The 26231-nt window shown below is 40.1% G+C and overlaps 2 pseudogenes; both read right to left on the bottom strand.

The window, feature by feature from the left end:
* Positions 1-8041: 8041 nt before the first annotated feature.
* Positions 8042-8140, bottom strand: LOC145561166 (small nucleolar RNA R71; annotated as a pseudogene).
* Positions 8141-21572: 13432 nt separating this feature from the next.
* LOC145561060 (small nucleolar RNA R71) lies at positions 21573-21671 on the bottom strand (annotated as a pseudogene).
* Between the last annotated feature and the right edge of the window lie 4560 nt (positions 21672-26231).

Below are 26231 nucleotides of genomic sequence, written 5' to 3'. Positions count from 1 at the left end.
CAGATTCTCCTTGCCCGCGGCTAGGGCGCAGATAGTTTCTGCCCAAAATAACCAAGTTGATGCACTAAACCCGCGCCCGCGGCAGTCAGGACTCGCGCTCGCGACAAAGAGTAAATGCAGAGCGCCCTCTCCAAGCCCTCTCCAAGAGGCTTAAATCTCCTTTGCTTAGCTCTTTTTGCTCCTCTTGATTCCTTTGCAAAGCTAACTCCTTAAGCACTTACAAAAGTAACCAAAGAGAGAAAATAGAAGAGAAAAGAGCAATATAAAAGAGAAACATGAAGAAAACCATATAAAGGAAAGTAAAACACGAAGAAAGAAGAAATAGAGAAACTAAAGGAGAAATGTCCAAAATGATAAAAGAAAAGCATGAAAATTAAGGTGAAAACATCTTAAAACACTACCCTATGAGTGCCATAAATGACACTCATCAGACAATGATGTTTACTAGCGAACTTATGGGCGGGAATTTTCCCTCCTAAATGAAACCACCGATTACTTTTTAAATTTTAAAGAAGTAAACAAATTTTAAGGAATTTTCCCACTTAATCGAATTTTGATTAGCTTTGTCCAAAAAACAAAAAACAAGGGTTTTAAGGCAATGTTATGCTTGCTTGCTTGTTCTTTGATTAGGGCAATTATATGCGTTTTAGTGTTCTTAATGTATTGACTAAATTAATGACACTTATTGAACACGTAACTATGACTGCTAATGTCAATTAATAAACTTGTCTGTCTCCACGAATGGCATTACAATATAAAAAATATAAATACGATAATTAAACAAATAAGGTTATCATGGTAATCATGTTTAAAAAAGAAGACAAAATTTCAAAATACAGCTATTTTAAAAATATATTGTACACATAGTAAATCTATTCTAAAAAGAAGACACATACCAAGGCTATTTTAAAAATAAATTGGACACACATAATGCGTGATTCCAGATTTGTAATGTTTTTCTTTGTCATTTGGTTAATACACTACCGAATTCGTTTGTTGGTGTAAAATGTTATAAACTTGGTACAGAGTCATCAATCGTACTATTTTTTTTTTTTTTTGGAAAGCGTCAATCGTACTTAATAGTTCGATTATATGACCCAAGAAAGTGACAGGTATTTGGGCGGGATTTTTCCCTCCTAAGTGAAAGTGATATTCCAAATTAAAATTTTAGTTGAGACTCTTTTTAAAATTTCAAATTAAAATTTCAAATTAAAATTTCAATTGTCTCAATTTAAAATCTAAATTGACTCAATAATTAATTTCAATTTAGTGAATTTAAAATTTCAATTTAGTCAATTTAAAATTTCAATTAACTCAATCAAAATTCCAAATTAAATTTTATGACTTAATGAAATCATGTTAGAGTTTACTAAATGGAGCGAATAACAAGCATAATTGGTCGTTTATAGTCTTAATTGGGTCATAGTTATGGTTATACTCTCATAAACACTGTTGTACATAAGATTTAGTAGTTAATGGGTTTAGCTCTTCTTATAGTTTTAAAGTTCTTAAATTATTTGTTAGTTCATTATTAAATTTTTTATTATTATGAAACGTAATTTTGTAATAAAACTTTTTATTATCCTAAAAGTCAATGCTACATATTTTGGCACGCGTAATTTCTTTCAAAATTAAACGAACTTTTCACTGACATACATATGTAATTCGATTACTTGAATTTGATACCAAAAAAAACAAAAAATCAAATTCACTCTTGTATACAAGTAATTCGATGTTTCAAATAAGATGGAAAAGTCTAATTCACTCTCGTATATTGTTAATTTCATTATTTGGATTTCATGGAAAAGATAACTTCACTCACACATACCGGTGAAAGTCAAATCCATTCATTTACAAAGAGTTAATTGAATTAATTGAAAATGGAATTAATTGAATGAGATGAATATGATCAAGTCGATTTCATTCACACATAACCTATTAAATTAATCAGTTGAGTCAAATGCATTCATTCACAAAAGAGATTATACTCTGTTAATCAATACATATTGAATCAACTGACATATGTGATTGGGTTAATTGAGGAAGATGAAAGTCAAATGCATTCATTCACAAAAGAGCTTATACCTATTGAATCAAGTGAAATATGTGATTGGGTTAATTGAGGAAGATGAAAGTCAAATGCATTCATTCACAAAAGAGCTTATACCTATTGAATCAAGTGAGATATGTGATTGAGTCCATTGAGAAAGATGAAAGTCAAATTCATTCACTCACAAAAGAACTTATACCTATTGAATAAAGTGAGATATATATGTGATTGAGTCGATTGAGAAAGTTGAAAGTCAAATGCATTCATTCACAAAAGAGCTTATACTCTGTTAATCAATTGAGATATGTGATTGAGTCGAATGAGAAAGATGAAAGGTCAAATGCATTCATTCACAAAAGAGCTTAAACCTATTGAATCAAGTTAGATATGTGATTGAGTCGATTGAGAAAGATGAAAGTCAAATGCATTCATTCACAACAGAACTTATACTCTGTTAATCAATTGAGATATGTGATTGAGTCGATTGAGAAAGACGAAAGTCAAATGCATACATTCATAAAAGAGCTTATACCTATTGAATAAACTAAGATATGTGATTGGGTCGATTGAGGAAGATGAAAGTCAAATGCATTTATTCACAAAAGAGCTTATACCTATTGAATCAAGTGAGATATGTGATTAAGTCAATTAAGAAAGATGAAAGTCAAATGCATTCATTCACAAAAGAGCTTATACTTTTTAAATAAAGTGATTGAGTCGATTGAGAAAGATGAAAGTCAAATGCATTCATTCACAAAAGAGATTATACCTATTAAATCAAGTGAGATATGTGATTGAGTCGATTGAGGAAGATGAAAGTCAAATGCATTCATTCACAAAAGAGCTTATACCTATTGAATCAATTGATATATGTGATTGCGTCGATTGAGGAAGATGAAAGTCAGATGCATTCATTCACAAAAGAGCTTATACTCTGTTAATCAATTGAGATATGTGATTGAGTCGATTGAGAAAGATGAAAGTCAAATGCATTCATTCATAAAAGAGCTTAAACCTATTTAATTAATTGAGATATGTGATTGGGTCAATTAAGGAAGATGATAGTCAAATGCATTCATTCACAAAAGAGCTTATACCCTATTAATCAATTGAGATATGTGATTTAGTCGATTGAGAAAGATGAAAGTCAAATGCATTCATTCACAAAAGAGCTTATACCTATTGAATCAACTGAGATACGTGATTGAGTCGATTGAGGAAGATGAAAGTTTTATGCATTCATTTACAAAAGAGCTTTTACCTATTTAATCAATTGAGATATGTGATTGGGTCGATTGAGGAAGATAAAATTCAAATGCATTCATTCACAAAAGAGCTTATACCTATTGAATCAATTAAGATATGTGATTGGGTCGATTGAGGAAGATGAAAGTCAAATGCATTCATTCACAAAAGAGCTTCTACTCTATTAATTCCTTACGGTTGGTATAGTAATGCATTTTTTTGGTTTATAATTCAAACCAATAGTAAGTATGATATTACCAGTTGTTATGTAAAAGTCGTTGTTGGTTTTAAAACATATTTAGTTTGTTTACTGTTATAAATAACTATTGACCGTGGGCATGAAACATTTATATTTCGGACGACGCGGGAAAGCCTAAGATTGACTCACTTGTCTATTCTACAGCCGGGCATGCACTCATGAGTTCTACGACCGGGCATGCATACTCTGGATTCCATCAGATCCCATTGTGGGAAGAGGACCAAGAGAACTTGTGTTTGTGACCAAGCAGGGGTTGTACTGCTATTAAGTTATGCCATTCGGCCTCAAGAACGCCCCTGCTACCTTTCAAAGACTTGTGAATACTGTTTTCAGAGACCAGATCGACTGGAATATGGAAGCATACATTGACGACATGATTGTAAATCAAAGGAGCCGGCAGACCATTTGAAAGATCTACGAGAGACATTTACCTAACTCAGGCGGCATAAGATGATGCTAAATCCGAAGAAATGTGTCTTTGGTGTTGAGTCCGATAAATTTCTCGGGTTTATGATCGATCAACGAGGAATTGAGGCCAGCCTGGAAACAATTCAAGCTGTCTTGGACATGAAGTCGCCGAGCACAGTCAGGGATGTACAAAGATTGACGGGCTGTTTAGCCGTACTCGGAGAACTCTTGTAAAAATCAGGGGATAAGTGCCGATACTTTTCCAGAATATCAAGAAAAAACCAATTTTTGAGTGGACATAGGAAGCCGAGGAGGCCTTCGTCCGGCTAAAAAGCATACTCTACCTTGGCTCGTCAGTCCACTCACTGATGAAAAGTTATATATGTATCTTGGAATATCAAACTATTCCGTAAGTTTTGTCCTCCTTGTGGAAAGGGACGACCATCAGAACTAGTCTATTTCATCAGTTACGTAACACGAAATTCAAAGATTAGGTATCCACCCATAGAGAAGTTTGGCCTTGCCCTATTTATGGCATCAAAGAAGCTTCGGCCGTATTTTCTAGCCTATTCTATTGTGGTTTACAAATATCAGCCACTGAAGACGTCATTTGCAACTTTGGAAGCCAGTGGCCGCATGCTAAAGTGGGCTCTAGATCTCAGGGGTTTCGATATAACATTCAAGCCTAGAAAAGCGATCAAGGGGAAATCTTTTGCGGATTTTTTGGCTGAAATGACTAGGCCGGAATTGCAGTCAGTACGAGATCAAATATGGAAGGTTTATGTGGATGGAAGCGCAACAGCGTCCGGATGTGGTGCTGGAATCATATGTCAGTCTCTTGAAGGGGACAAATTTGAGTATTCAATGAGATTTCAATTCCAAGCCTCCAACAGCGAGGCCGAGTACGAAGCCTTACTGGCCGGCCTTAGAATGTGTAAGGCGGCAAGGGCAGTTAAGATTGATGTTAGTTCGGATTCTCCGCAGATAGTCAGCCAAGTGAATGGTGACTTTGATGCCAGGGAGCCGAGCATGCTAAAATATCTGTAGATGGTTAAAAAAAAGAGGCCGAGGGCCTAGAGCATTTCGCTGTGCAGCATGTCCCCCGTTCGAAAAATCATTAAGCAGATGCCCTCCCTAAGTTAGCATCCTCGGCATCGTGTGATACTCCCAATTTAGTATTTTGGGAAGTAAAAGAACAGAGGAGTATTGATGCCGAGCCAGTATAAATTATTGACAGAAGCTCTACTTGGATGGACGGAATCATTTCCTATCTAAAGGATGGATTGCTCCTGGCCGATCCGAAAGAGATCTCATTGATAAAGAAGAGAGCGGTCTGGTTCGAGAGGAAGAACGAGGAGCTATTCAAAAAAGCTTTTGTGAAGCCGTATCAGAAGTGTATAACCTCGGAAAGAAGGTATAATCGATCGGCACTTTGTTAGGTCTCTATGGAAGAGGGGTGTCCACACATCTAACCATAGCCTCGGGGTGAGGGACGGGCCACCAATCCGTTGTCTTTGTAGCTTTCCTAATGTACAAGTTTGCTTTAGTAGTGCGCTCCAGAAATCATTGATTTATCATGGCATAAATGCTTAAGAAGTGGTAAGGGGCTTTCTCCCTTTAATCATGGACCGGGACAAGTGACTCGAGCATTGCTTCATACCTCTTGTTGAGGGATAGAATCAAGATGGTAATAATACCCCCTAGTTGGATACTTCCAGAGAGGAAAATACCGTCTTTGGTATCGATCAAACAATCAAGCAAATGCGAAGCAAAGTTGATGAGTGTCATTTATGGCACTCATAGGGTAGTCTTTTAAGGTTATTTCTTTCCCTTTTTCATGCTTTCTTCTCTTATTTTTGGTCCTTTTTCCTTTAGTTTCTCTTTCTCCTCTTTTCTTTATGGTTCTCGTGTTTTTCTCGTGTTTTCCTTTTATTTGGCTCTTTTTCCCTTTTATTTCCTTTCTTTGTTTGATTGTGTAGGTATTTGGAGAATCACCTTTGCAAAGGAATTAAGTTGGAACCTTAATGACCAAGTAAGGAAGAAGCATTTGGCTAGAGAGGGCTTAGAGAGGCCTTGGAGAGGCCTCGGAGAGGTCTCCAAGGTATTTCCAGCAGGCCACGGGCACGGGTCAGTGGAGCCGCGGGCGCGGGCTTAAGAAGCACAAATTGCCAGATTTTGGCAGGAGCTTCCCGCGGTTGCCCCGCGGGCTCTCCGCGGGCGCGGGAAATCTGGAGAGGGCGCTCCATCTCAGAGAGACCGCGGCCCCCTGATTAAGTTTTGGGAGCAGGGGATTAGCCGCGGGCGCGACATCTTGGGCCGCGGGCGCGGGGCTTGCCCGGAAAGCCCGCGGAGGGTTCCGTACCCATTTCTCCGCGGCCGCAGGTTCATCAGGAGAGGGCGTGGGATATGCCGGTTTCTTTTTTACTTATAAATAGAATTGTAATTCCTTTTTAAAACCAACTTTTTGATAATATTTCATTAGCTTAGTTTTAGAGAGAGAATTTAGAGAGAAGTTAGAGAGAAGTTCTTGGTTTTGGATTTGTAACTCAACATTTGTTCAATCAAGTTTGGATCTCTTCATTTTCAATCATCAATATTAGTGAGAATCTCTTCCTTCTTTCATCTCTTACTTACTTGCTATTTGATTTATGCTTGTTGCTTGTTTTTCTTTGGATTTGAGTTTGATATTGTAGAATATTTTGATTTCTCTTAGATTTTGATATAGAATGATGATCAATGCAATTTCTAGTTATTTGTTTTTGAATTTCACCATGATTAGTGAGTAGATTAGTTTCTAGGGAAAGGGGGAAGCATGTTTGATTAATGAAATTTCTAGTTGATGCTCTTTGATTGATTGATTTGTTGCAATTAAATTGGTTGACATAGTTTTGCATGTGATTGATTAGACTAGGAGTGATCAACCTATAAGATTAATCTAGATTGCATTGCAACTCTTAATGACATGAACAATTGATTTTAAAGTTGCTCTAATTGATTGGGTTTGCTAGTGATTCTTCTTGATTTGCCTTTCATAGTGACACCTAGATTGGCCTATAGGAGATAGCATTTGAACTCTCTTGATTGCTACTATTGTTTGTCCATTGCAATACTTGAATTAATTGTTTGAGCTCTAAACTAGCATTATCATTGAACTTGCATGTGGAACCCATATCCCTAGTGTTTAGACCTTTGATTTACTTGATTAGACTTGTTTTAGTTTTCCATAGTGCCAACCATAATCTCAACTCCATCTTCGAGGTAGCTTGACCTAGACTCTAGTTTTCATCATTGCATTCCCTAGGGATCGACCCTTAACTTACCCTATATTCATATAAGGTTGGTTAGGTGTTTACAAATTTAGTTTGACTTGGGGGAAGGGTAGATAACGACATACATTTTCCTCTTGTCAAAATGGCGCCGTTGCCGGAGAGTGCTATTGGTGCTTAGCTTTTGTTGTTGAGTCTACTTCATTTTAATTGAAAAATACAAAAAGATTTTGTTTCTTTAGGCTACACTTGTAGCCGTGCTACTAATATTTTCTTTGAGTTTTACATGCATAGAGCTCGTGATCGATCCATTGTGCCTTTTGACCCGGAGATCGAAAGGACTCTCTCAAGGAGAAGAATAGCTAATCGATCCTTGGGGTATAGTTATTCAAGTGAAGAAGAGATTGAAGAAGAGCAAGGCATGGGAGAAAATCCGAGAGTGGCCTTAAAGGAGCTAGGAATACCCGGTGCTTATAGGTTTGAGAGCGGCATAGCTCCGCCTACAACACTGGCAAATGATTTCGAGATTCGGCTGGCCATGATCACCTTAATTGAGAGGAGGCAATATAGTGGGGCTAAGAATGAGAGCCCGTTGAACCATCTTAAAGAATTTGAAAAATATTGCAACACCATCAAAGTCAACGGAGTTTCTCAAGAGTTCATACGCCTCAAGTTGTTCCCCTTCTCTCTCATAGGAAGATCCTTAGAGTGGCTAGATAAAGAAGTGAAGCCCAACTCCTTGAGAACATGGGATGATGTTACAAAGGCCTTCTTGTCCCGCTTCTACCCTCAAAAGAAGACGGCGGAGGCAAGAGCCTTGATTCAAGGGTTCAAGCAAAGGCCAAATGAAAGCCTTTACGAAGCATGGGAGAGATACAAAGAGTATCAAAGGGAGTGCCCTCACCACGGAATCCCAACATACCAAGTGGTCCAAATCTTCTATGGCGGTTTAAGTCCCCAAGGCAAGTCATGCCTTGATGGGGGGGTCGGGGGTCCTATCATGAACAAGACCGAAGAAGAAGTGGTGGACATTATTGAGGACGTGGTGACGTACTATAGAGATTGGCAAGATGGGGAGAGAGACTCTTCAAGCAAGCAATCTTCATTGTACTCGGTGGACCATCTAAATGCGATCAACAACCTTTCCTCCCAAATGACAAACTTGGGAAAGGAGATGACCGCAATCAAAGCCAAGTTGGAGAGCGCTTCTTCTTCTTCCCAAGCTTCGAATTTTCCCTCCCAATTTAAGGGGAGAGGTACTCTTTCTAACTCTCAACCCCCTCCCTCTTCACATAATATGCCTATGGGTTGTTTGTTTTGTGATGCATGTGGATCGTATGATCATGACTCTAGTAATTGTCCTAATGAATGTGTTGATGAGTTTGATAACAATGAGAGTGAGCATGTGAATTATGTGTCAAATAATAATGCTCAAAGGTTTGATAATCAAAGAGGTCAATGGAATAGGAATTACCAAAATCAAGGCAATTTTGACAACTATAACCAAAGTGGTGGTTATAGAAACCAAGGGAACCAAGGTTCTCGTGTTAGCTATAATAACCAAGGTTATAATGGCCAAAATCAAAGCCAAAATTATGGTAATCAAAACCAAGGTTATGGAAATCACAACCAAGGTAGTGGTAACCATAATCAAGGTGGTGGTAACCATAATCAAGGTTATGGTCAAAATCAAAATAGGGGTACTTGGAACAATCAAGGGAGGGGCAATTTTCAAAATAATGCTCAAAGAGGTCCCCCACCCGGATTTGTTCCAAGGACTCAAGGAGAAAATTCCTATTCACAACCTTCTTCACCTAGTACCAATTTGGAAGAAATAATTGAGAATCAAACCAAGTTGTTGAACACATACATGGCCGTTAGTGATAAAAAGTTCAATGAAATGATGACCCACAATAAAATGCTTGAAAACCAAATTTCTCAACTTGCTAATGCTTTGAAAGATCATGCAAGCCCTTCTTCTTTACCTTCAAAAGGTCTTGATCCCAAGAAACACGTGAATACTATTGTTACAAGGAGTGGTAAGGTTCTTAAGGAGAGATTTCTTAGGAAGGGTAAAGATAAGGAGATTCCTAAGGAAGCCTTGGTTGAGAATGAGGGGGATAGGGCATCATTGGATGAGGTTGTGGTTTGAGACACCTAGAGAGGTGAGAGTAGAGAAAGAAATTGTGAAACCCAAGCTCCCTTACCCACAAAAATTCATGAGACACAAATTGGATGAACAATTTGGGAGATTCATTGATATGCTAAAACAACTTCATCTTTCTCTACCTTTTACCGATGTGATCAACAAAATGCCAAATTCCTCAAGGACATTTTTAGTGGGAAAAGGACTTGTGAGGTTTTGGAGACTATCAACTTGACCGAAAATTGTAGTGCTATCATCATGAACAAAATGCCACCCAAATTTAAAGACCCCGGAAACTTCTCCATTCCTTGTGCCATTAACAAGATGCAAATTGATAATGCCTTATGTGACTTGGGAGCTAGTGTGAGCATAAAGGCATATTCGGTTTATCAAAGGCTTGAACTAGGGGAACTCTTACCTTCTAACATTACCTTGCAATTAGCCGATAGGTCAATCAAGTTTCCAGAAGGTAAGGTAGAAGATGTTCCATTGAGGGTTGGGAAGTTTGTGTTCCCAGTGGATTTTATTGTGCTTGAAATGGATGAAGATTCTACCATTCCAATCATTTTAGGTAGACCCTTTCTTGCTACCTCGGGTGCTATGATTGATGTGAGGAGTGCAAAGATTTCCCTTAAGGTAGGAGATGAGGTCATTGAATTTGATTTGAATGAAAGCATGAAGTATCCATCTTCTTCTCTAGAAAATTGCATGATGATTGATTCACTTGATCATGTTGTGTCTTCCATGCATGAGCACTTGCTCACCTCTAACGATGCTCTTGAGAATGTTTTGTTGAACAAGGACAAAGTAGGTACACCATGCAAGGAAGTGGCATTCTATGAAGAATTTCTTAATGGAAGCATGGAGGAAGTGGATGAGCAAATGTGCTTAAAAATCTCAAGCCAAGAAGCTTTGCAAGCGGCCACATCAAAGGAAGGTAATGGTGTGCCTATGGTAGAGCTCAAACCTCTACCATCACACCTTAGGTATGAGTTATTGGGCCCTCATTCCACTTACCCCGTGATAGTTAGTGCATCCTTGAGCGTGAGCCAAGCTCAAGCGTTATGTGGTGTTTTGAGAAAGCACCAAAGTGCTTTGGGATACACAATTGATGATCTTAAAGGTATAAGCCCCGCCTTGTGCCAACACCACATAACACTTGAGGAAGGCGCCCTTCCTTCTATCGAACGACAAAGAAAACTACATCCCCAAATGGGAGAGGTAGTAAAGAAGGAGATCACCAAGCTATTGGATGCGGGAATCATATTCCCCATCTCTAGCTCAAGGTGGGTTTCCCCCGTGCATGTCGTTCCAAAGAAGAGGGGCATGACCGTGGTTGAGAATGAGAAGGGTGAGCTCATTCCAACTAGGACGGTCACGGGTTGGCGGATGTGTATAGACTATAGACGTCTAAACACATCCACCAAGAAGGATCACTTCCCTCTTCCATTTATTGATCAAATGCTTGAAAGACTAACAAGGCACAAGTTTTATTGTTTCCTCGATGGATATTCGGGATTCTTCCAAATCCCCATCCACCCCGATGATCAAGAGAAAACTACCTTCACATGTCCTTAAGGGACCTTTGCCTATCAAAGAATTCCCTTTGGGTTATGCAATGCACCCACTACATTCCAAAGGTGCATGATGAGTATTTTTGGGGATATGTTGGAGGAGGAAATGGAGGTCTTCATGGATGACTTTTCGGTGGGGGGTGTTTCATTTGAGGAGTGCCTTGTGAACCTTGAGAAGTGTTTGGAAAGATGTGTTAAGGTCAATCTTGTTTTGAATTGGGAGAATTGTCACTTCATGGTGGAGGAAGGTATAGTGCTTGGGCACAAGATTTCAAATAGAGGCATTGAGGTGGATAAGGCAAAAATAGAAGTGATTGAGAAACTTCCACCTCCGGTGAATGTCAAGGGTGTGAGATCGTTCCTTGGTCATGCGGGTTTCTATAGGAGATTCATCAAGGATTTTTCACTTATTGCTAAGCCCCTAAATGACCTTCTTCAAAAGGATGTTGAGTTCATTTTTGATGACAAATGCTTGAAGGCATTTGATAGATTGAAGAAGGCCCTAATCTCCACTCCTATTGTTCAAGCCCCAAGGTGGGATCTTCCTTTTGAATTGATGTGTGATGCTAGTGATTGGGCGATTGGAGGTGTTTTGGGACAATGTGTAGACAAGAAGCTTCATGTGATTTACTATATGTCTAAGACACTCAATGGGGCTCAAAAGAACTACACAACAACGGAAAAGGAATTTTTAGCAGTTGCGCACTCTTTTGAGAAATTCCGTTGTTACTTGTTGGGTTCCAAGACCATAGTTCTCACGGATCATGCGGCCCTCAAGTATCTCTTTGCCAAGAAAGAGTCCAAGCCTAGGTTGATTCGATGGGTGCTTGAATTGCAAACTTTTGAGATTGAGATTAGGGACAAGAAGGGTGCGGAGAATGTTGTGGCGGACCATCTTTCTCGCCTTGAGGGTGATCAAATTCATGATGATGGTTCACCAATTGAGGATAAAATGCTTGATGACTTCTTATATGCCATAGAGGTGAAGGAACTCCCATGGTATGCCGACTTGGTGAATTTTCTAGCATGTGGGGAGTTTCCACCCTCCTTCTCAAAGAACCAAAGGAAGAAAATCAAAAGGGAGGCAAGACATTACTTGTGGGATGATCCGATCTTATACAAACGAGGGGTTGATGGCTTACTTAGGCGTTGTGTTCCAAATGAAGAGGTGCCTAGTGTTTTAAGGATGTGCCACTCGGACCCTAGTGGTGGGCATATGGGTGTTTCCAAGACCGCTACCAAGGTTCTTCAATGTGGTTTGTGGTGGCCGCATCTCTTCAAGGACTCATGGGGCTTTGTGAAGTCATGCGACCGATGTCAAAGGGTTGGGAATATCTCCAAGAGGAATGAGATGCCTCAACAGCCCATTCTTGAGTAAGAGGTGTTCGATGTTTGGGGGATTACTTGTGGCTGTGGACTATGTTTCTAAATGGGTTGAGGCCATTGCCTCCCCTACTAATGACCACAAAGTAGTGTTGAAGTTGTTCAACAAAATCATCTTCCCAAGGTTTGGCGTGCCTAAGACTGTGATAAGCGATAACGGATCTCATTTTGTTCACAACGCCTTCCAAAAGATGTTGACAAAACATGGAGTGCATCAACGGTTCGGCCTTCCATATCATCCTCAATCGAGTGGCCAAGTCGAGGTCTCCAATCGTCAAATAAAGCTCATTCTTGAGGAGACGGTTGCAAGGAATAGAAAGGATTGGTCGAACAAGTTAGATGATTCTCTTTGGGATTATAGGACGGATTTTAAGACACCTATTGGTACCACTCCATATCGCCTTGTCTATGGCAAATCATGCCATCTCCCGGTATAGCTTGAACATCGTGCCTTGTGGGCCATCAAGAAGATAAATTTTGACTTAGCTAGTGCGGGGGAGAAGAGGTGGTTGGATCTTCATGAGCTAGAGGAACTTCGACTTGATGCTTACGATTGTGCTAGCACCTACAAAGCTCGCTCCAAAGAGGTTCATGACAAGTTAATTGAGAAAAAGGAGTTTTGTGTAGGTGACAAAGTCCTCCTCTACAATTCAAGGATAAAGTTGTTCCCCGGAAAGCTCATGTCAAGATGGAGTGGACCATTCTTGGTGAAAGATGTTTTTGATAATGGTGCCGTGGAGATTTCTCCTTTGAACTCCTCATCTTCATTTAAGGTTAATGGTCATCGGCTCAAGAAGTACTATGATGGAGTGTTTGTTGGACTTGTTCACAAAATGATTCTTTTTAAGCCACCTTGAGATGGTGGTGCACGTCGAGCTAACGACGTTAACCAAAAGCGCTTACGGGAGGCAACCCGGATTCTCTTTCCTTTCTTTTCTTTTATTTTTCCTTGATTGGTTTTTGATTTTATTTTGAGTTGGTTTTGTGTTTGTTTTGTAGGTCGCCTATTATCATCACTTGTTGGAAAGACGGGGTTTGATGAAGAGTTTAGAGCGCAGGGGAGATGGCTCCCCGAGGGCTTGGAGAGACCTCGGGGGCCTCTTCACCTTTTTGAAGCATATCATTCCAGGGACTTCCCGCGGTTGCCTTTTGGAGAGACCTCGGAAGATTTGGAGAGGGCGCGGCCCTCATATCAAGCAAAATTGAATTTCATTCCAGGGACTTCCTGCGGTTGCCCCGCGGTCTCTCCGCGGGTGCGGGAGGTTTTGGAGAGGGCGCGTCATGATTGGAGAGGGCGCGGGCCTCAATTCGAGCAAATTTGGAAATCCATTCCAGGGACTTCCCGCGGTTGCCCCGCGGTCTCTCCGCGGGCGCGGGAGGTTTTGGAGAGGGCGCGGAATTTTTGGAGAGGGCGGGGCCCCCCGTCAGGTATAAAAATCCCAAAATTTCCAGGAACTCCCCGCGGTTGCCCCGCGGTCTCTCCGCGAGCGCGGGAGATTTGCCGCGGGCGCGGGAGTATCGGGAGAGGGCGCGGCAATCTGGGTTTATTACCCGGGCGCGCCCCTCTTCTCTCTCTCTCTCTTCTCTTATTTTCTCTTCTTCTCCTTATTTTTTTCCCCTTTGTCTCTCTACCTCCTCTCAAACCCTAACCCCAAAACATCAATTTCTCACCTATTTCTTCAACTTTTGCCTACAATTTTCACAAATTCTTCCATATTCCTCCATTTTCAACACTCCTACTCTTCTTTCTCGTGGTTTTTCGGGAAATTTCGGGTCTTTGAAGTGCTTTGAGTTTAATTTGAGTCTCCAATCTTGGTATACTTCTAACCTTTGTAATATTTTTGTCAATTTCAATTGATTTCTTTACATTGGTTTGTTTACCTAGATTTTGAGCATGATTTTTGTGTTTTATGGTTAATTTATGGGAAATTTGGTATATTTGGGTGATTTTTACTTTTTCTTGTTGATTCATGATTATATTGATGAATGATTGTTGATATTGTTGTTTGTTGTTGGATTTTGGTTGTTGTGTTGATTGGAACAGGTACCTTGTAGTTTGTGGTGGTTTGGTTGGATTTGTAAGGAGGTTTGTGAGTAATTTTGGTGGAAGTTGTTTTGTTTGAGGGAGTTTGTGTTGTTCTTGTGAATTGTGTGAATCTTGTCAAAAGTTTGTCAAAATGGATTTGATAAGAATAGTCAAAAGTAGCAATAAGAGCTCAAACCAATCCCCCGACCAATCTTCTCAAGGCCAACCCTCAAACCCTCAACCCCAATCGCAATCCACAACACAAGATGATGCTCCTCCTCCTCCTCTACCCCCTCTCAAATTTTGGAACCGGTCTAAACAAACCCCCATCTATAACAAAATGAAAGACCGGAAGTTTAGACCCTCCCGCCATTACTTTCGTGAGGATATGGCCAAGCTAGGAATTGAAAATGACCTTGACATCCTTCTAAATGACCTAAGCTTGGGTGAGTTTCTAAAGTTTTCCCCTAGAACCTATTTGGAGCCTTCCATTGAGTTTTTCTCCACATTTGAGTTCAATAAAGTAGGGGAAACCGACTTTATTATTTCCTTCCAACTCTTCAATGTCAAACACACCATGAACCTAGCCGAGTTCAATGTAGCCCTTGGTTTCAACCCCAATGGTGATATCTTCGAGCCCCTTATCTCCCTAGTCCAATTTGAGTATAATGAGGTTTCTTGGTGGATAACCATAGCCAAAAAGAGGGAGTTTGATTCGAAGAAGTCCCTTGCTAGTGAGATTATCCATCCGGCCCTTAGGATCCTTCATAGAATTCTTGGGTATTCGGTCTTTAATAAGCAAGATTTGGGGAAGTTATCTCGGGAGGAGATTATGGTGTTATGGATGGCTACCAAGCCGGAGTTAGGGTCAAGGATTAATTTTGGCTATATCTTCATGAATTGTTGTAAGGAGATAATGCATGGGGTCAAAACGGGGGAAATTCATTGTGGGGGCATGGTGACACGTCTTGTGTCGTATTTTAAGCAAGAGGGGTTCTTGAAGTCTTGCACTCCGGTTGGAAGGAGTGAAGATGTGTGGATTAGTTTGAAACAAGTTAACACTTTGCATTTCATAACTAGCACTAGGAGAGCTGGTACTTACTCTTGGCTAGTGAGAAATACCCACCATTGCCTACTCCCTAACCCGGCCGCCACCTCCATCCTTCGTGAGGCTAGAAACATTTGGATGGTCCCTAGGGACAATGGGAGGATTGATGATGAGATGGAGGAGGATGATGAGATTGATGGGGGTGATGAGAATGATGAGGAAGAGGAGGAAGGAGGAGGAGAAGAATATGATGAAGAGCGATAACAACCGCCACAATAACAACAACATGAGCATTTTCATGATGATGCTCAAAGAAGAAGAAGAGAAAGAAGACAACAACGACAACAACAACAACAAGATTTCCAAGGAGATGCTTATCTCCGAGAGATGGAGGCCATGAGAGCTAACATGGAGCGCATGCAATTGAGCATGCAAGGTATGTACTCAGACCACCAAACTTTGTCTTATCAAACTAGCGCCTTGTATGACGCTAGTGTGCGTAGGGGGGAGGTCACACCTCCAGTCAACTACCCTTATGTGCCGCCCCAACAAGGGTCGGTACCTTTATGGGGTGGTGACAACCTCCCTACGTACCCATATTGGCCCGGGGTTGAGGATCCCGATGTGCCAAGGCGCGACTTCCCACCTTATGATTATAGGGTCTCGGGGGGGAGTGATTATCGGGGTGATCCCGCATACTACTATGTTCACCCCCATCACCCCGAGCCCCTTGTTCAGCGTGAGCCCTATGACCAATTGACCCAATCCCAACTTGACCTATTCAAGGGTCACTATGGATTTCCTCCCGGTTACACCGGAGGTTGGGATACGGGTGATGATGGTGCCGGCCCTAGTGGCCAATAGTCCCCTTATGCATGTTTGTTCCCCTTTTTGTTCTCCCCCTTCCCTATTTTGAATGTTTGTAGGCATCGCGGTCGATGCCTTCATTTTGTGAGGGGGGAGGGTCATAAAGGATGTTTTATGGTTGGTTTGAGGGAGGCACCTAGGGCTCGGTGGGAAGTCTTTGATAGGGTTTTTGGTGGAATTTTGCTAATGGTCTCGTTGGTTTGTTGCTTGTTGTTGTTTTGTTTCACTTCATGATGTTTTTGGGAGTTTCTTGAGAAAAATAAAAATTTTGATGATGATGGTTTCTCTAGGTTTTTGTATATAGCTTGTGTCTAAGTGTTTTATCGTTTGCTTTTGTTTGGAAGTTACTAACAATTTCATTTTGTATATATAGCCTTTTTCTTTAACTCACCTTGCTCGTAGCCTATGCTTTGGATTGCGGAGCCTTTTGGAGAAGCACGTTCCTACTCCTTGGGTACTTTAGTTTAGCACGGAAGCTTGGTGAGGCCTTTCTTATTTTACCTCTTTATTTTCACTTCTATATTTTCTTGGTTGCTTAGATTAGGATTAGATTTAGGGGAAGTTGAACGGTTCGAGGATGTATGAATTTAACACCTAGTGTGTTTGGGGTCTTTGGCGATGTGGCCATTAGACCGCTTGTATGTCGATTGGGATAAACGTGTTATGATTGCATCTTTGCCCTTCTCCTCTTTCCCTTTCTTGTCCTTGTCTAAGTTTTCCATCTTCTCTTTTCTTTTCTTTCCCTTTCTTTTATTCTTGTTTGTGTGCATAACTTTTTGAGGCTTTATTTTCACTCTTTCTCTTTTTGAAAATTGGACTTGTATGCAATGGACTTTTGCTTTTGAATAATAGTCTTCCTAGGTAATAATGGTATGCACGGTTTAAGATTACGTTTGGTTGATTCTAGGACAAAGCATGCTAAGATAGTTGTCTAAAACTAGGGGGATCATGAAACCGGATTTTACTCGTTTGTGGCATGTTGGTAGTTGCTCCCTATCTTTGATTTGACAACCTTAGTGAGTTTTTGCTACAACCATGTGAGATGTATATTTGTTCAAGCTTTCATCAAATTCTTGCATGAGCGGCATGGATCCTTGATTTTCGCAAACCTAATCTAGAATCTTAGCGTATGATTCCTAAGACCGTGACCGGACTACCTAGGGAGGACAAAGGCAACTTTTCGGGGAGGTATTTTATTTTTCTAGGATAGTCCCTTTATGTTTACTTTTTTTTGGTTTGGGATACATTTGCCTACTTGTTACCCCTTTGAACCTTTTTCCCTCTTTTCAAGCCGCATAATTAGATATCTTGAGCCTTTTGTTTCGTTCTCCTTCTTTTTGGTTTTTGTGAAGCAAGGGTCAATGTTTAGTGATTGTGGTCTATGAAGTTGGAATTTGGTTCGAATTGGTACACATAATTGAGTTGTTTATATTTGGTAAATAATGGCAAATGCTTATGTAAAAGTCGTCCTTAGTAAAAGAGGCAAGGATGTTAATAAATGCATATTTGAAAAAGCCGTCCGAATTGAAAAAAGGCAAGGACTAATGCTTTTAAGGAGTTCAAGAAAATACAAACAAATTTATAAATGACAAAATGCAAAAAAAAAAAAAAAAAAAAAAAAAAAAAAAAAAAAAAAGAAGAAAAACCATAAAAATTCAAGTGTCTTTCTCCTCTCTATGCATTGAGGTTAATGTTTCTTTTAGCTTGGGGGGGAAAGCGCTTGCGCTTTTCTAATGATTGTAGATTGTTGCTTTGAATAATAAGCTTGGGGGTGTTAATACGTTTTTGTTTGGTGATTACTTAAGTTTGGTGTTGAGATTTGGCCGGTCTTTGCTTCACAATTTAGGATAACCACCAAATTTTAAATTTTAGCCTACCTTAACCCTTCTTGCCTTACGTTACAACCTTTGGGAAGACCTTTGGACCTAGGAGTTGAGTATTTCATCGGTGGAGGGAATCATAGGTTGTAGACTACGGAAAGGGGATGCGAAATCAAGATGTCGAGTAGCCCAAAATGTTGATCTTTTTCCGGTTCCTTCGCGGAATCTATGAGATGCTCACTAAGGGGAGACATGAGATTAGTAGGGGGAACGCGGTAAGATCGTTTGGGATGAAAGTGGAATGTGATAACTAGTTCCTATGCTTAGCATATTTATGTTTCAATCAACCTTAGATATCTTATAACGTGCATACCATAATTCACTTTAGAAAGGTTGTTATTCATTTGAATTATAGTCTCTTTGTAAAGTCCATTTCGTAAAGATTTTGTTTCTTTTTTCCTCTTTCTTTTCCTTGTCTGGTTTGCCTCTTGGGGGTTTGGTGGAGAGTTATGGGTAAACTCTTAGGATACCCTTACGAGAGCATCACTCGTCCTCTAGGGCGATCTAGGGGTTTAAATGGCTTGTTGTAGCTAAAAACAACCGTGATTCCTACGACAGTGAGTCTTAGTGTAAATTCTCGCCCCTCTTTTTCTTTTTTCTTCGAATACGCCCTTCTTATTCCTTTTTAGCATTTGTTTTGCTCGGGACGAGCAAAAGTCTAGCTTGGGGGAATTTGATGAGTGTCATTTATGGCACTCATAGGGTAGTCTTTTAGGGTTATTTCTTTCCCTTTTTCATGCTTTCTTCTCTTATTTTTGGTCCTTTTTCCTTTAGTTTCTCTTTCTCCTCTTTTCTTTATGGTTCTCGTGTTTTTCTTGTGTTTTCCTTTTATTTGGCTCTTTTTCCCTTTTATTTCCTTTCTTTGTTTGCTTGTGTAGGTATTTGGAGAATCACCTTTGCAAAGGAATCAAGTTGGGACCTTAATGACCAAGTAAGGAAGAAGCATTTGGCTAGAGAGGGCTTAGAGAGGCCTTGGAGAGGCCTCGGAGAGGTCTCCAAGGTATTTCCAGGAGGCCGCGGGCGCGGGTCAGTGGAGCCGCGGGCGCGGGCTCAAGAAGCACAAATTGCCAGATTTTGGCAGGAGCTTCCTGCGGTTGCCCCGCGGGCTCTCCGCGGGCGCGGGAAATCTGGAGAGGGCGCTCCATCTCAGAGAGACCGCGGCCCCCTGATTGAGTTTTGGGAGCAAGGGATTAGCCGCGGGCGCGGCATCCTAGGCCGCGGGCGCGGCATCCTGGGCCGCGGGCGCGGGGCTTGCCCGGAAAGCCCGCGGAGGGTTCCGTACCCATTTCTCCGCGGCCGCGGGTTCATCGGGAAAGGGCGCGGGATTTTCCCGGTTTCTTTTTTACTTATAAATAGAATTGTAATTCCTTTTTAAAACCAACTTTTTGATAATATTTCATTAGCTTAGTTTTAGAGAGAGAATTTAGAGAGAAGTTAGAGAGAAGTTCTTTGTTTTTGATTTGTAACTCAACATTTGTTCAATCAAGTTTGGATCTCTTCATTTTCAATCATCAATATTAGTGAGAATCTCTTCCTTCTTTCATCTCTTACTTACTTGCTATTTGATTTATGCTTGTTGCTTGTTTTTCTTTGGATTTGAGTTTGATATTGTTGAATATTTTGATTTCTCTTTGATTTTGATATAGAATGATGATCAATGCAATTTCTAGTTATTTGTTTTTGAATTTCACCATGATAGTGAGTAGATTAGTTGCTAGGGAAAGGGGGAAGCATGTTTGATTAATGAAATTGCTAGTTGATGCTCTTTGATTGATTGATTTGTTGCAATTAAATTGGTTGACATAGTTTTGCATGTGATTGATTAGACTAGGAGTGATCAACCTATAAGATTAATCTAGATTGCATTGCAACTCTTAATGACATGAACAATTGATTTCAAAGTTGCTCTAATTGATTGGGTTTGCTTGTGATTCTTCTTGATTTGCCTTTCATAGTGACACCTAGATTGGCCTATAGGAGATAGCATTTGAACTCTCTTGATTGCTACTATTGTTTGTCCATTGCAATACTTGAGTTAATTGTTTGAACTCTAAACTAGCATTATCATTGAACTTGCATGTGGAACCCATATCCCTAGTGTTTAGACCTTTGATTTACTTGATAAGACTTGTTTTAGTTTTCCATAGTGCCAACCATAATCTCAACTCCATCTTCGAGGTAGCTTGACCTAGACTCTAGTTTTCATCATTGCATTCCCTAGGGATCGACCCTTAACTTTCCCTATATTCATATAAGGTTGGTTAGGTGTTTACAAATTTAGTTTGACTTGGGGGAAGGGTAGATAACGACATACATTTTCCTCTTGTCAAAAGTCAATGACCGCCACCCCTTCCTCAAATGGCTTATCCGCTAGCCACAACCAACTCAACTCCTCTCGACAAATAGCACCGAGGGACTCCTTGGAGAAAAAGGCATAAGTAAGAAGTCGGCTAAAATATATCAAAGCCGCATGAATGATTGATGCCGATTTTGAATATTGAGGGAGATATGAATCATCAATAGAGATATGCTTCACCACTTGAACTAACTATATTTTTTATCACGTTGCAAAGCTTCAAATGCCGGATAAATAAGTGGAACATCCTCACTTGGAGTTGGAAATTTGAAGACCTCATTAAGATAGGAAAGAGGCACCGAATGATGTATGTTAAGCGTTTACAAATTTAGTTTGACCAAGGGAGAATTAGATGATGACCTAGTTTCAACCCCTGTCAAAATGGCGCCATTTCCGGGGAATGACATTGGTGCTTTGTTATAGTTGTTGATTCTATTTCATTAAAAAGAAAAAAACAAAAAGATTTTCCTCTTTAAGGCTACACTTGTAGTCGTGCTACTTATCATTTCCTTTGAGTTGTATGCATAGAGCACGTGGTCATTCACTAGTGCCATTTGATCTGGAGATTGAGAGGACTATTACAAGACTAAGGGTTGCTAGGAAATATTTGAGCTCTAGCAATTCAAGTGAGGAAGAACCGCAACAAGAGGAACAAGCAAGAATGGGAGAGAATCCGAGAGTGGTTTGTGGCATTGAAAGAATTGGGGAATCCCGGTGCATATAGATTTGAGAGTGGAATTGCTCCACCTACAACACCGGCAAATGATTTTGAAATTTGTCCGGCTATGATCACTTTGATAGAGAGGCGACAATTTAGAGGAGCCAAGCATGAGAGCCCGCTAAATCATCTCAAGGAATTTGAAAAATATTGCAATACTATCAAGGTGAACGGAGTTTCCCAAGAATTCATCCGCCTCGATCAAGCTCTTTCCCTTTTCTCTCATTAGGCGTGCTTTGAAATAGCTAGACAAGGAGGTTAAGCCAAATTCTCTAACTACATGGGATAAGGTTACAAAGGAATTTATAACTCGTTTCTATCCACAAAAGAAAACGGCGGAGGAAAGAGCTTTGATTCAAGGCTTCAAACAAAAGCCAAGTGAGAGCCTTTATGAAGCATGGGAGAGATATAAGGAGTATCAAAGGGAGTGTCCTCACCACGGGATTCGAACCTATCAAATTATTCAGATTTTCTATGGAGGCCTATGTCCCCAAGGCAAGTCATGCCTAGATGGAGGAGCCGGAGGTCCCATCATTAATAGGACGGAAGAAGTGGTGGACATCATTGAGGATGTTGTGAGGTACTATAGAGATTGGCAAGATGGTGAGAGAGAATCAACTACCAAGAGTAGCTCTTCGGTGTACTCGGTTGATCATTTAAATGCAATGAACAATCTCTCCTCACAAGTGGCAAACTTGGGGAAGGAAGTGAGTGCAATCAAGGAAAAATTGGAGAGTTCTTCTTCCCAAGCTCCAAATCTTCCCTCCCAATTTAAGGGGAGAGGTACTCTTTCTAACTCTCATCCCCCTCCTTCTTCTAGTAACATGCCTAGTGGTTGTTTTTTTTGTGATGTGTGTGGTTCATATGATCATGATTCTAGTAATTGCCCTCATGCTTTTCCGGAGAGTAATGATAATTTTGATAATAATGAGAGTGAACATGTGAACTATGTGTCAAACAATAGTAATGTGCAAAGATTTTATAACCAAAGGGGTCAATGGAATAGGAATTACCTAAACCATGGTAATTTTGATAATTATAACCAAAGTGGTGGTTATAGGAACCAAGGTTCTCGAGGTAACTATAACAATCGAGGTTATAGTGGCCAAAATCAAAACTAAAATTATGGTAATCAAAACTAGGGCTATACACAGTTTGGTCTGGACCGTAACCAAACTTGACCAAACCGCATTTTAGCGGTTTAGTTTGGTTTACGGTTTGGAAAAATACGGTTTGGTTTCGATTTTTTGGGAAATACGGTTTGCGGTTTGGTTTGGTTTTTCAAAAATTATAAACCAAACCAAACCGTAAACCAGTAAACCGCATTTTAATACCCGGCTCGCGAGGCGCCCCTCTCGCAGTAGGTGCTTCTTGCTCGCCTCGCCGGGCGGCTCGCCTGAATGCCGAGTCTTTTCCGCCGCCAACTCGACGTCGTCGCCACCTGCAGCTGACCCTGGCCGGGGCTGGCTTTTTGGGAAGCCCGTTCCCACCGCGCTCACGGCCCGGCTGGCCTTATATAATTTTTTAATAAATTATAATAGTTATTACATATTATAAAAAAATTTAAAAAATAAAAAAAAAACATAAAAAATCATTAGAAGACTATACGGTCAATATACTACTATACTCTATACTCAATCTCAAATATCAATACTTAAAATTCAATAGGTCATAACTATAATGTAGTATGAATTATTTTTTTGGACAAATGTATTATGTTTTTTTCCACTGTTAATTTGTTATGTATTATTTTTATTATGTGTTATTGTGTTAGCACTTAGCACTTGATTAGTTGGTTGTTATTTTTATTAAAAATTTGTAGTAGAATTTAATCCCTTTGGACTAATTATTTGAACTTTATTATAAATTTATTAATATTTGACAACTTTTAGGAAAAAATGGCGTCTCATCATAAACCGCAAACCAAACCGCACCAAACCGCATTATTATGGTTTGGTTTGGTTTGGTTTCAATACTAATATGGTTTGGTTTGGTTTGGGAAATTGACCAAATCGTATTTTGCGGTTTGGTTTGGTTTAGACTCAAACCACACCAAACCAGACCATGTTCACCCCTAATCAAAACCAAGGTTATGGAAATCATAATCAAGGTGGTGGTAACCACAATCAAGGTTATGGTCAAAATCAAAATAGGGGTAATTGGAACAATCAAGGGAGTGGCAATTTAAAAATAATGCTCAAAGAGGCCCTCCACCCGGATTTGCTCCAAAGACTCAAGTTGATAATTCCTATTCACAATACTCTTCTTCTACAACTAATTTGGAGGAAATCATTGAAAATCAAACAACGTTGTTGAGCACTTACATGGCCGTAAGTGACAAGAAATTCAATGAGGTAATGACTCATAATAATATGCTAGAAAACCAAATTTCTCAACTTGTCAATGCTTTGAAAGACCATACTAGTCCTTCTTCTTTACCTTCCCAAGGCTTAGATCCCAAGAGACCCGTGAGTGCTATTGTTACAAGAAGTGGTAAGGTTCTTGAGGAGAGTTTGCCTAGGAAGAGTGGAACTAAGGAGGTCCCTAAGGAGGTCTTGGTAGAGGATGAGAGAAATGGTGCATCTTTGAGTGAGGTTGTGATTGAGACACCTAGAGTGGTGAGAGTGGAGAAACAAATTGTGAAACCCAAGCTTCCATATCCACAAAAATTCATGAGACATAAGTTGGATGAACAATTTGGAAGATTCATTAATATTCTTAAGAAACTTCATCTTCTCTACCTTTTACCGAATTTATTACCCAAATGCCCAACTATGCAAAATTCCTCAAAGACATTTTGAGTGGTAGGATGTCTTGTGATGTGGTGGAGACGGTCAACTTGACCGAGAATTGTAGTGCAATTATAATGAACAAGATGCCACCCAAGTTGAAAGATCCCGAAAACTTCTCTATCCCTTGTGCCATTAACAAGATGCAAATTGATAATGCTTTATGCGACTTAGGAGCTAGTGTTAGCTTAATGCCATATTCGGTTTATCAAAGACTTGAGTTAGGGGAACTTATACCTTCCAAAATTATCTTACAATTGGCCGATAGGTCAATTAAGATTCCTAAAGGGAAGGTTGAGGATGTTCCTTTGAGAGTAGGAAAGTTTGTGATTCCGATAGATTTTGTAGTTCTTGAAATGTATGAAGATGCTACCGTTCCCATTATTCTTGGTAGACCTTTTCTTGCTACCTCGAGTGAATGGTTGAGCTCAAACCTCTTCCATCACACGTTAGGTATGAATTTTTAGGACCCAACTCTACTTTCTCCGTGATTGTTAACTCTTCTTTGAGTGAGCACCAAGATCAAAAGTTATGTGATGTTTTGAGGAAGCATCAAGGTGCTTTGGGATATACCATTGATAACCTCAAAGGTATAAGCCCCGCTTTGTGTACACATCACATAACTCTTGAGGAGGGTACTCTACCATCTATTGAGAGGCAACGAAAGCTACATCCCCAAATGGGAGAGGTAGTGAATAAGGAGATCACCAAACTTTTAGATGCGAGAAATATATTTCCCATTTCTAATTCTAGCTGGGTTTCTCCCGTTCACGGTGTCCCAAAGAAGGGAGGTATAACCGTCGTTGAGAATGAGAAAGGTGAGCTCATTCTAACGAGGACGGTCACGGTATGGAGGATGTGTATAGACTATAGACGTCTAAACACATCCACAAAGAAAGATCATTTCCCCCTTCCTTTCATTGATCAAATTCTTGAAAGACTAACAAGGCACAAGTACTATTGTTTTCTTGATGGTTATTCGGGATTTTTCCAAATTCCTATTCATCCCAATGACCAAGATAAAACTACTTTTACTTGTCCCTATGGTACCTTTGCCTATAGGAGAATGCCATTCGGGCTTTGCAATGCTCCCGCCACTTTCCAACGGTGTATGATGAGTATCTTTGGAGACATGTTGGAAGAGGAGATGGAGGTGTTTATGGATGACTTTTCCGTAGGTGGGGTTTCCTTTGAGGCTTGCCTTGAAAATCTTGAAAAGTGTTTGGAAAGGTGTGAAAAAGTGAACTTGGTGTTGAATTGGGAAAAATGTCATTTCATGGTTGAAGAAGGAATAGTTCTCAGGCAAAAAATTTCTCCAAAGGCATAGAGGTGGACAAGACAAAGATTGAGGTTATTGAAAAGTTGCCACCTCCGGTCAATGTGAAGAGTGTGAGGTCATTTTTGGGCCATGCCGGGTTCTATAGAAGATTTGTTAAAGACATTTCCCTCATTGTAAAGCCCCTCAATGATCTTCTTCAAAAAGATGCCGAGTTTGTATTTGATGATAAGTGTTTGAAGGCATTCAATAAGTTTAAGAAAGCTCTAATCTCTACTCCTATTGTTCAAGCTCCAAGATGGGATTTACCATTTGAGTTGATGTGTGATATAAGTGATTCGGCAATAAGAGGTGTCTTGGGTCAAAGAGTGGACAGGAAGCTTCATGTGATTTATTATATATCCAAGACACTTAATGGAGCTCAACGGAATTACACTACAACGGAGAAGGAATTCTTGGCTATAGTTCATGCTTTTGAGAATTTCCGTTGTTATATATTGGGTTCTAAAACCATAGTCTTCACGGATCATGCGGCTCTCAGATATCTTTCTGCCAAGAAAGAATCCAAGCCAAGGTTGATCCGGTGGGTTCTTGAGCTCCAAACCTTCGACATTGAGATAAGGGATAAAAGAGGAGCGGAGAATGTTGTGGCAGACCATCTTTCTCGTCTAGATGATTCTCAAATTCATGATGATGGTTCTCCAATTGAGGATAAGATGCTTGATGATTTCCTATATGCTATTTAAGCGAAGGAGCTCCCATGATTTGCCGATTTGGTGAATTTCCTTGCATGCGGGGAGTTTCCTCCTTCATTTTCTAAGAATCAAAGAAAGAAGCTCAAGAGATAGGCAAGGCATTATGTTTGGGATGATCCCATCTTATTCAAGTGAGGGGTCGATGACTTACTTAGACGATGTGTTCCAAATGAAGAGGTGCCTAA

Source organism: Chenopodium album, chromosome 9 (assembly GCF_948465745.1).
Source record: "Chenopodium album chromosome 9, dcCheAlbu1.1, whole genome shotgun sequence".
NCBI classification, from domain to species: Eukaryota; Viridiplantae; Streptophyta; class Magnoliopsida; order Caryophyllales; family Amaranthaceae; genus Chenopodium; species Chenopodium album.
This window is presented reverse-complemented; position numbering and strand designations above follow the sequence as displayed.